Source organism: Acomys minous (assembly GCF_964271855.1).
Source record: "Acomys minous genome assembly, chromosome: 9".
NCBI lineage: Eukaryota > Metazoa > Chordata > Mammalia > Rodentia > Muridae > Acomys > Acomys minous.
This window is the reverse complement of record NC_140490.1, coordinates 69,308,731-69,318,763: the sequence shown is the minus strand read 5'-3', so window position 1 is coordinate 69,318,763 and position 10,033 is coordinate 69,308,731. Positions and strand designations below refer to the sequence as shown.

The 10,033-nt window shown below is 49.7% G+C and overlaps 1 long non-coding RNA gene across 1 annotated transcript; it reads left to right on the top strand.

Annotated features, from left to right (window-relative positions):
• The first annotated feature begins 2,290 nt into the window (after positions 1 to 2,290).
• LOC311606155 lies at positions 2,291 to 8,229 on the top strand. Its single transcript, XR_014782229.1, has 4 exons — positions 2,291 to 2,506; positions 2,787 to 3,030; positions 3,754 to 3,864; positions 6,352 to 8,229. It is a non-coding gene; the product is annotated as an uncharacterized lncRNA (long non-coding RNA).
• Positions 8,230 to 10,033: the final 1,804 nt, after the last annotated feature.

The following is a 10,033-nucleotide window of genomic DNA, read 5'->3' as shown; positions in this document are numbered from 1 at the left end:
GACTCAGGAAGGAGCTTATTGAAGGGTAAAGGAGCCATAGCCATCAGTAGAGATGCCTTCCCAGACAGGATGGCAGTGCTGGGTTCCTGGAAGGGAAGGCATCCTGAATACTTAAGGGAAAACTCCAGCATTGCTAGAGTATACCAAAGGAGGGCTGGATAGACTGAGGCCATAGGAGGTCCCCAGGGCCCAGAACCATTCCGGGCTGTGTGGCACAGGCAAAACTAGGGTCATTGTAACTAGGGGAAACTCTCATTCTGACTTCCATGTGGAGGACTTGGAGGAGGATGTTGAGTTGTTGGTGAGGAAGATATCTTGTAGACCTCATGTGACGTGTGCCATTCCCTCCATCTAGATTTGCTGAAATGCTTGATGCAGATGCAGGGGCCATGGTTCATTTCTGTCACCTGCCCCACATGATGTGGTGTGCTTGAGGGCTTTATGTGGCCACAGTACCCTGGAGGATGAAAAGGCACAGGGTGGAGAGTCCTAGAAGAGCTTTGCTGAGCATGGTAGGTTTGGGCCCACTCCATTGTTGGAGTTTTACTTTTGTTCCTGGATTAAGTACTTCACAGAAGTAGAAAATGATTTTCCTTTGTGTCCACAAATATCTTCCCACTTCCACTAGAGTGTGTGGCTTGCATCAGTTCCTCGAATGTTATATGTTCCTGTGTGAGAGATGAAGAAGAACAGGCAGGAAGGCAACACAAATGCTTTCTTTTTCTGTATTCTCCCCTTTTCTTTGATGTACAGCCTCATAAACCCTTCATATTTTCTGCTTGTGAGGTGTTGGTGGGATGGCTACTTGTTATCCAATTCGGAGTGTATAACATGGACATGGAAGCCTGGCTGTGCCAGGGGCTCCAAACCCTCAAGTCTCTTGGTCTGCAGATCACTATGGAAGATTTCACCAGGTGGCCTGCAGGAATGAGAACCTCTCAAGGTCAGGTACTATGGCGGGTTGAATGAGAATGCCATGCCCCCCAACCCCCATAGGCTCATATTTTGAATGCTTAGTTACGAGGGAGCAGAACCTCTTGAAAAGATTAGAAGGATTAGGAGGCGTGGCCATGTTGGAGCACGTGTAGCACTGGGGGTGGGCCAGTGCCATTTTCCCCCCTCCCACCCTACCCCTACCCCCTACCACCTCCCTTTACCCCCCTCCATTATAGATCAAGATAGAGCTCTGCTTCTCCAGCACCACACCTGCTTGTCTGCCACCATGCTGTTTTCCATGATAATGGACTAAGGCTTTCAAACTGTAAGAAAGCCCCAATTTAATGATTTCTTTTTTAGGAGTTGCCTTGGTCATAGTGTCTCTTCACAGCAATAGATCAGTGACTAAGACAGATACTCTGCAGCCTATGCTGGATGTATGTATGTATGTATGTATGTATGTATGTATGTATGTATATGTATATGTATATGTATATGTATATATGTTTTGTCTAGAAGAGGGTGCAGGATTCTCTGGAACTGGAGTTAGAAATGCTTGTGAACTGCAATGTGGATGTCAGGAACTGAACCTGGGTTCTTTGCAAGGGCGGCAAGAGCTCCTAGCTGCTGAGCCATCTCTCCAGCCATGTTGCCTTGTTCTCAGTCTTCACCACCATCCATCCACAGACTGCTGAGCTGCCTCTGAGACCTGACCCTCCTGCTGGTGCTTTGCTTGAACTGCCTCATGGTGGCTTCTGTGAAAAATGTTTCCTCCACATTATATTATCTAGTAGTCATGCCAAAGATTTTTAACAAACAAACAAAAGCACTAGTGTTTCTTCTTCCTGCAAAGCAGTTGATTTTAGAATGACACTTTTGTTCAAGTTCTTTCCAAATTTAAACAGTTCTACACCAGTACCCTTGTCTATTGAAGGGGCTTTTTATTTCAGAGTAACGAAAGGGTAAGTTCACAACGTGAATCATGAAGTCTACAAGGGGAGATTTATTGTGACCATTGCAGAAGGTGTCACTGCCCAAACCCATGATTTGCATCAGTCTCTCAAGCCTGGAAAAAAGATGATCAAAAGGAGGCTATTATTCTAACTTGTTTGGCCTGTACCTTTATCCATTTTCTGGCTGATAAAGTTTGTATCCACATGGTCACCACACAGAGTGAACTGTAACCTCACTTAATATATAAACTTCTGCTTAATATTTCAGGATAACCTTGTAACCAAACCATCAGTTCCGTCAATCACAGCATTGAAGCCTCAGCCAATCACAGGCTAGCAACAGATCACATGGGCGGTTTCTGACCGGTTTGCAGCTCTTTGGCAGTTTAACTGCTGTATCCCCAGTGCCGCTGCGGGTAGAACCGGTGAGACCTTGTTACTGTAGCTGATGTCAGCTTTCCTATAAGGCTTTCCACCCAGGAACCAGCAGAGAACCTTTCTGTGTCCTCCATGGCATTTGGGGGGCGGGGGATATTCAGAGGTGGGAAGCTGAAGTGCCTGGTAATAATAAAGCCGCAGAATCGGGGGCCACTGGCCTCCCACTGAAGGTCGCATTGGTAAATATGGCCCAGCCTGAGAGCCCTGCAACACCTGGCATTGGGGGCTGGGGGGGGGGGTCGTCGCGGAGACTTGTGACAGCAAAGTTCAACACAAGGGAGTGCTGGACGGGGAGTGTGGGAACAGGAAAAGGGAGAAGGTTGCTAGGGTAGTGGGGGAGCAAGACCTGAAAGGGGCAGGGAAAACTGAAGGGTCCCCTGGGAACTCACGCTCTACACTGCCTACTGTGGGCTCCAGGAAAGGTCCAGGCCTCCAACTTCTCTTCCTCTTCATCCCAAGGTGGCAGGAGGCCCTGGTCAGGGAACCTGTCTGGAGAAAGAGTGAGCTATACCAGGGCAGCGAATGGAGCAGTGTGCGGCTGCTGCCAGCCAGGCTAAGGTTTCAAGATTCACTTCTGGACAGGGAAGACATTTTCCTTTCAGCGCCTCAGGGCCCTTCAGCCATTTTGGAATTGGCGTGGTGTTGTCAGTGCAGTAAGATCCTGGTCCTGGCAGCTGACTTTTCCTTACTTGGATGTCAGCAGGTAAGTCAGGGGACCCCTGGACTCCACCTGAGGGGCAGATGTGTACAGACTGCCTGAAGAAAGATAGTTTGGAGGAACCAAACTCCATGAGGTCCATGCTTTCATGGTCAAACCTGCAATGGCTTTGGGGCTGCAGAAGAGGCCCTTACCACCAGAGGACATTACAGAAGCCCTCTGCATGGCATGTACCAGGAAACGACTCAAAAAATGACCTGAAAGAGTAATCCAGATTATTTGTCATGTGGACTGTGAATCTCTACTACCTATGCTAACTTTTGTGCTAAAAATGGCATTGCTTGATTTTATTGGGCATGGGGGAAGGCAGGGAGACTTTATTGTGTACAGTTTAGCAAAGTGAAAATCACATTAGAGAGAGTGTCATAAGAAATTAAAGCAATGATAGAAAAAAGAACTGAGGTCTGGAGAGATGGCTCAGATGTTACGAGCACTGGCTGTTCTTGCAGAAGACCCAGGTTCAGTTCCTAGCACCCACATGGTGGCTCATGGCCATTCCTAGCTCCAGTACTGGTGCCTCAGACACTTGTCCCTGCTCCGTACCCCCCAGACACCTGGCATGCACATGGTAATGTATGTGCAGCCATGCAGGCACAGTCTATGCACATAAAATAAATTTGGAAAGTGATCCCTATGATACAATCCAGTGCGTTTTACCTTCACTCATTTCCCGTCATGCAGTATTAACACTCATTTCCCATTTTGTAGCTGAAGAAAGGGAAGTTTCAAGACACGTAGCGAAGTTTGCCTCATTCCACAGATCACAGTGCACAAAACCAGAGCCTGCTTCTCTCTGATCTCTCCGTGGTGTTGGAAATGGTATGTAAAATGGTCCTAGCATTCGGTTACCATCAGGTTTTAATGAAACTTCAGAAGGATCCTCAAGTTGAGGGGCATCTTGGGGTCATGTGATCATTGCTAAGGGATGATAAAGCTCTTTAAGGCATCAGTGAGGAGGTAATGGGGAGTCCAGTTGTTGAACTAAGGGAGCAAGTGCTTCAGGAGTCATCATGGCAGATGAAGGCGAATTGCTGAAGCCAAGTGAACTCAGAATCAAGAGGCCCCATTGGCCACCTTTCCTAAAGGACATGCTAGCATGTTCCAGTGCTCCTGTAGTGTGGCTGTCATGGTGACCTGAACATGCCATTTTGGGACTGTGAGTCACTTAGAAGCCACTCTGGAAGAAGTATTGTCTCTGAGGTGTCTTGCAGAATGTCTCTGTCAGGGGTGTCTGTGGGTGGTATGTAAGTGTATCTGTGACGTCTCCATGGACTTGAGCTCAAGTGCTACTTCTGGGTGCTTCAGGTATTACTGCATGATGTTTCTGTGTTGATAAGAAATCTCTGTGTTCTCTTAGTGGGAGTGAGGCACAATTCTCTGCGTTTCTATGGAGGTCTGTGGCCAGTCTATGGGGGCTTGTTAGGAGTGACTGTGAGGATGTTTATAAAAGGCCATGGGAGTTCTGGGGGCTCTCTGTGGAGGTGTCTGTGAAGGTCTGTGTGGACCTTCACAGGACTTTATGGAAGGCTCTGTGAAGGTCTATGGAAGAGAGGGTTTGAGGTGGGTCTTTGGGGTTCTCTGTGTGGGTGGCCCTAAATGTCAAGGTGGGAGAGTCTAAGGGAAACTTCTGGGGTTGCTGTGTAGGGAATGTAAAAGTCTAGGGTGGGCCTGTCTGAGGGGAACCTTGGGTGTTTATCTTTTGGGTCTTTACCATAGGAGTCTGTAAAGATGAACATGGAAAGGTTGGGGAGATGGCTTATCAGTTAAGAGCACTCACTGAAGACCTGGGTTTGGTTTGCCGCACTCAGATGAAGTGGTCCATAACTGCCTGGAACTCCAGTTTCAGGGATTGGACACCTCTAAAGTCAATACAGGTGTGTGGTGCACATATAGACAGACAAACACACACACACACACACACACACACACACACACACACACACACACACTCACTCACTCTGCAAGTGTATGGTGCACATATAGACAGCCAGACAGAAAGACAGAAACACACACACACACACACACACACACACACACACACAGCTAGGGAAAAGGTGTCCATGGTGTTCTCATAGTGAAGGCTGTCGAAGACTTTGAATAAATGGCTGCTCTTGAAGGCTGGCTGGAAGTTGACTGAGGCCCAATCAGGACCCTTCCTGGCCTGTTCAGTGAATTTGAACAGGTCCCTTCCTTTGTGTGAGCCAGTTCTGTAGGCTAACCTGGGCTCATGAGAAGACAAGGGCTGGAACCCAGAATGCCCTGCTGTGTGATCTCAGGTCATGTTCTTGAGCACGTTAGGTCCCCTCCTCTGCCCTGAGTGCAGTGGGAGAGCCATGTGTGTGCATGAAGGTCACCACAGTATGAGTCACATTCAGAATCCAGAGGTCTGGCTTTCACATCAATTAGCGACTCATTCTTTCTGGAGTTGAGGCGAGAACAGGCAAGGTAGTCAGCTATACTCTTTGAAAATAGTATTCCCTGCTTGCAGGAAGTCTGTGATGGAGGTGAAGGGTCTATCTGTCCAGGCTTGTGGTTAGGGCCAGAGCAAGGGTCCCTGGTCAGTGTCAAGTCCCTGCAGCTGCTGCCCAGAGAAAAGCCTAAGTCAGAGAGAGAGTGGCTCAGAGCCAGAGGTCTCTTTTCTACAGTTAGTGCTATGTCACGTGAGAGCAGAGGCTTCCTGACCATGGCAACCATGACTGCACACACAGGCCTGAGCAGAGGAAAAGGCAGGAGAGCCCTGGCCAGGGTGGCACACCCTTAAATGCCATCCTGCAGCCACCACACTGCAGGGATGCAGCTTCAGTATGGTACCTCCAAGAGGGCGGGTGTGGAGGAAGAAAAAGCAAGGACTGGGGAGGATGACACTACATCGTTACCCAGGCTGAGCTAAAGGGATGCAGGGCTGGGTTCCCAAGGCTCCATCAGAGAGAACAAGGGTGTCTCTCCTGTGGATTTTATTTCTTCCCAGGAAACCCAGGGTGCAGGAGTCTCCTAACTTTTAGCTCAAGACCACCACAGCCCCAGCATTCCTGAAGCCCCTGTGTGACATGTAAGATACTGGGCTTTGTCCTGCCTCTGCACACCCATACCTTCACCTGCCCTAATGTAGGCCACAGCCAGAGGGGCAGGTTGAACAGCACTCTGAGTAGGGTGCTGGAGGATTGGTGAATCTCCACATATGTGAAGGCATTCTACTTTCTACTTTAGTAGGTGCTGGGATAGCGAGCTTCATGGTGCAGCTAGGGACTATGGATGAGTGTGAGTCTCAGTGTTACTGTCATGTCTCTGTGTGCCCTTCACTTCTAGAAGCTGCTTCAAGGACAATGAAATGCAGACCCTGTCTTGTGCCCGGCTCAGTGCAGACAGAAGCCACTCCACGGAAAGAGAGACACACCAGGAAGCAGTCCTCATCCTGGGAAGAGACAGCCCTTAGTGAACCATGGGTGTGTGAGCATAAGGAAAGCTTTTCCTTTATGGGATGGATTTTTACTGAAAGTTCTTTTCTCTGCCATCATGCATGAGAAACATTGGGTTGATCAGACAAGCCATCTTACTGAATGACTCCTGATGGACATGGTTAAGGTAACCCAGAAGCTGTGCCCTGTGGACTATTGGGGGAGGCATGTCCTGGGAACAGACTTTCTGGGCAGCAAGACCTGACTTCTGTCCCTTTCTGTTACCCACTAGTTCTCCACTGCATGGATGTGGCCCGTGGGCTGGTGTGATGGCAGCTCATGTCTCTACTTTGCTCTAGGTCATAGTGACCCCTGCTGGTGACAGCGGTAGCTGCCCTCAGAGGGTTTGGCATCTTCTGCAGCAGGATGTCTCTAATGATGGCAGGATCACCCTATTGCCCCATGTATAGGAAGAGATTCCTGTGGACTTGGGCCCCACTCTGGGCAGCAGCTTCAGCGACTTCACACTGAGCCGAGAGCGTTCCCTCCTCTAGACAGTCACACAGTGCAGAACATTTCCTAATCCTTCTCTTGAAATGCCTTTCTGGGGGAGACTGTCACTTCTTTGATAGGGTTAGGGGCGGGCTTGCTTCCAACAGCACCTGCCTATTTTCCTGACCTGAGCAAGGGCTCAGCTCACAGCCTGGGAGGCCTTCATCCCTGCAAGCTTTTTTCTTGCTGTCCTCCTCTGGGCTTCCCATGGCTGCCTCTCTCCATGGTTGTAGAAGTGTCCTGCTGGGGGACTCTTTCTGAAATCTTCTCTTTGGCAACCAGCTCCTCGTAGCTGTACCCCCAGCTCATTCAGGGCATGGTGGTTCACCAAAGTGTCCCTGTTGCTTCTAGATATGCTCTGAAAGATGATCAGAGCCATGCAGAGGGCAGGATGGCTGAGGTGGGGAGTGCAGTGTGGGGGCAGGAAGACCAGGGGACTGTTCTTGAGACTATGTCGTTAAGTGTATACCTGTCACTATTGTGCTTTTAGGCCCGGATACCTACATTATAGTGGGGAGGAAGGGCTTTTCCTGCTCTCTGTGGAACCTGACCTCCTTTGATTCATTGATAATTCAGGGATGCCCTTCTGTCCTGCATGGTTAATTTGCTCTCAGCAGTGACATCACTGCCACACCCCGTGTGACTCCATGGACGTGTTGGTTTGGTCACTGATGACAGGAACTTTATTTCAGCTTTCATGGGGGTCACACTTTTTCAGTGTCTTCTGGGACCACAGACTCACCCACCTGTTCTGTGTCACCCACCATCTTTGTAAGGCTTGAACTTGACTGCAGGCCAACTCTCTGACTTCCCTGGATAGCCTTGCTCTGCCAGGTTCTGTCTAGCAATTGTATGGCCCATGGCAGTAGCAAATAAGGTCCTTCTCTGAGGCTGCTGAAGCCCCCTGCAGGTGACTAGGAAGAGAGGATTCTGCAAAATGACAGCTGACATTGATCTTATCACCTCTCTTAGACCTTTTGATGAAGTTTTTCCAGGAACGGGGCAACCTTAGCAAGAAGCACAGATGGCAGAGGTGGGAAAGGTAGGCCAGGGAAGGGATGAGGCTGGGATGTTTCTCAGTGTGGGTTCCATTGTCTTCAGGGCCTCAAAAGATGTGGGCCCCACCTAAGCCTCACAAGATGCTGGGTGTCTGTTTGCACCTTAGGTGAGGTCCCAGGTCAAGGAAAGAAAGCTCCTTCCTTGTGTTTTCATAAGATGCCAAGCTCGTCAGGATGCTGGGCTTGAGGTAAGCATGGTCAACAGCAGGCCATGATCAGCACGCACATGGGGGATCACCCTGAGTGTCCTGCTCCAACTTCCTGGCATAACCAACGTGCAAGATGATCTAAAGATGTTTCTTGCTCGAGTCCCTAGACAGGAGCATTCTGGAGTGACACTTGCCAGGCCTCGCCAGGTACAACCTGAACCTTTCTTATCACCTCAGCCCCCTTGCTTCAGTCCCAGGTAGATCTTTGCTTCCACCCTCTCCCTCCAGCCTCTTCCTTTCATTGTTTTGTTTCACCTCATGGACCCGTCTTAGAGGCTCCTACAGAGCTCATGGACCTCGCTGTCAGCACATCCTTCACAAGCAAGCATCGACTTGTCTCTCCCTGACATGGAAGCTTCCTTGTGCATTTATCCTTCCCCCATGCAGCCTGCTCCATCTGAAACAGGGACCCTGCGGTTGTTCATATCTGTGACTGCTCTCCTGACTGTGCTGCTCCTTCATTGATGATCATGGAATCTGCAAGAATGACAGAGACAGACGTGGAGGTCTGAGTGGCCTGGTTGCCCAGTGGTTTTATCTTGATACTTCCTACCTTTGTCCATTTCAGTATCCCCAGAGAGGACAGCTCATCTATTTGGCACCTTATGCTGATATGGAAGGCAGTTATTAAGCAGACTAGTCTAGGATGCAGAAGGTTCTGGTTTTTGCTGAGAGTATAGGAGTTTGGCCTGAGTCTGGACATTGGCCATAGGCCATCAGTTGTGGTTGGCCTCACTGTGTGGCAGCACTGGGAGAGCAATGGAGGTCATGGAGCCTGATGTTGAGGTGGAAACAATGAGAGACTGGAGTACAGCCACCCTAGGGCATGCAAAGGAAGAGTCTCTAGAGGCAGGCCATAGCCAGCAGCGACTGGCTGAGCAGGCACCACACAGCATAGCAGCACCGGATGCATTTCTGTTCCAAGTGACCCTCCAAGCTCTTGGGGGGAGATGGCTGCTGAGAACTGGGGAGTTGCTTTTCTGTTTCATGCTGCAGAAGGGGACAGTAAACTCACTTGGGGCCCAGTAATGAGCTTTTGTGGTGGCTTTAGAAAACATGGAGGTGCAGTCCTCAGCCAGGGGTAGGTGGGAATAGGAAGCCTAGTGGGCAGAACAGGGTCATCACCTATTGCTCATAGGCCCACAACTGCCCTGATCTCAGACCACCCTCCTGTCTTATGCACCATTTCCTAGCTCACCATATCTTATCTTTCCCTAGAAGGTAGGGCCCAGGCCTTGGGGTTGCATCACAGATCCTGGTGAGAGTTAGGCAGATGCGTGGCAAGTTCCTTGTATTTGCATAGTTAAAGGGAGGTTCTGGGTCTCTTTTACTACAGCCATGGCTACAGGCTGGATTCAGGGACCAGACAGAGGCCAGGCCCACAGCATGGCAGGACAGTGTTCTTTAGAGGAGCCCAGGAAAGCATTGTCTATGGAGCCCCAGCACCTGTGACCTGGGACTCAAACCAGTGACAGTGATTGCAAAGGTTTGATGGTCCCATCATTTGTAGGATGCTTCCTCCATCAGACTCTGTGGCTTCCAAAGTCCCTTCGTGGGTAAGAAGAAGTCATTTGAAAGAGGAGTAGGTCTAAGGGAAGTGAAACAGTTTGTCCTTCCTCCAAATTCAGGCAGCATGGCTCTACTCCCGACTCCATCCCGCTCTCTGAGCATCATCCATGGACAGCTTCATTCCAAGTGTAGAACCTGGACAGTATCCCCTAGTCTGATTGCCTTCCCAGCAGCCTCTCTGTTTGGCTTCTGCACTTGCATTTTC